Source organism: Myotis lucifugus, unplaced genomic scaffold, assembly GCF_000147115.1.
Source record: "Myotis lucifugus unplaced genomic scaffold, Myoluc2.0 scaffold_920, whole genome shotgun sequence".
Classification (NCBI taxonomy): domain Eukaryota; kingdom Metazoa; phylum Chordata; class Mammalia; order Chiroptera; family Vespertilionidae; genus Myotis; species Myotis lucifugus.
The window spans coordinates 150,675-152,452 of record NW_005871968.1 but is presented as its reverse complement, the minus strand read 5'-3'; positions in this window follow the sequence as shown (position 1 = coordinate 152,452).

The window sequence follows — 1,778 nt, the reverse complement described above, 5'->3', positions numbered from 1 at the left end:
ACTCATATGAATAAGACCCACAAAATTTCCTGCACTAACATGCATGTCCTTCCACCCTGTCCTGACTACCTGGGAGGGGTCACTTTTATAGAGTTATCTAAAATAATATTGGAATAACAGAATGATTATAAGTGTTGTCCTCAAATATCAGTACAAATGTCAAAAGTAAGAAGTAGCTGATTATTAAAATTTCCCTCACTTCTGTTCACTTTGACTGTAGTTTCAATTCACTATCTATATATATAAAAGCCCAGTGACCCAAACGGTGGAATGACCGAAATGACCTGTTGCTATGACATGCACTGCAGTGGACAACTGGCATCACCTGGGCCCTGATTGGCCCTCCTCCAACCTCCTGTGGACCTTGCCCGGGCTGGCCCCACCCTCGATCAGGTTCCCCCTCCACGATGGGGGTTGAGCAAGCCGACCAACCTCCTGAAGTCCCTCCTACTCCCCTCAGAAGCCAGCCCCCTGATAGGCCTCAATTGCTGGCCAGGCTAAGGGACCCCATGTGTGCATGAATTCGTGCACTGGGCCTCTAGTTGCTATATAACAAGCCATCCTAAAGGTAAATGGTTTAATACAATTCCTTTATTTTCCAATGGGTTTGTGTAGTGGAGAGATGTTCTGATTTCTGCTGGTCTCCTTATGAATCTGTAGTCAGCTATGGGTCAGCTGAGGTGTCTCTGCAGACCTTGGCTGGGCTTTTAATGTACTAGGGGCTTAACTACTGTGACTGATTAAGGGTGGGCTTGGTTGGAATAATGAGCTCTGTCAGCATGTCCTCTTCTTCTTTGGAAGGCCCACCTAGATTTGTTCGCATGGTTGAGACAGGGCCTGGTAAAATACACTGTCACTTCCACCATATTCTATTGGCCAACACAAATAAAAAATCCTGAGTCTAGCCCAGATTAAAACATGGAGCAAAAGACTAACCTTCTGGAGCTCATAGTTACATTGCCAAAGACATGAAAGCAAACAAAAAACTGTGGCCATCTCTGGAAAGTGTCTATCACTTGTGCAAATTTTACTTCAGAAAAATTTTATTTCTGCCACCGCCATGAATGGCTGAATGATCTTAGAGAAGAGAATAAATATATGTTTAATGAGCAGATTTGAAAATTCTACACTCAAAGGTCAAGCCCTCCAAATATAAACATGCCCCCTTTGCCACTTGCTTCCTGCTTACCATTTCTAGCCTGAAGAAAAATAAAATTTTTTCCTTCCAGATATCTGAAGTCCAGAGACTTAACTCATTGATTAACAGAGCTAGAGACCTATTGCTTTCTTGATAATTATTTTTGGCACCCTCATGTAGACATTGCTTTTCTTTTTATTGACCTTCTCTTAACATATTCATAATGATTTCCAATCTGATACTTGTATTTGTCCGGGATGCGGGTCCTGATGGAAGGAGGTGGTCTTTGAAATGCACATACAACAGAGAAATTGTTATTTTAAATAGGAGAGTGGGTTGCTGAGGTTATGCTCAGTGAGAGAAGCCAATCACAAAAAGACAAATACTGCATGGTTTCACTTACATGACATATCTAAAGTAGTCAAATTCATAGAAACAGAAAATAGAATGGTTATTGCCGATCCTGGGAGAAGGGAGACTGGGGAGTTAGAGTTTAGTGGGTGGAGAGTTTCAGTTTTGCAAACAAAGGAAAAGGTTTCGAAGGTTGATTGCACAACAATGTGAACACTACTGAACTGCATACTTAAAAATGGTTACAATGTTAAATTTTGCTATGTGTTTTTTACCACTTAAAATTTTT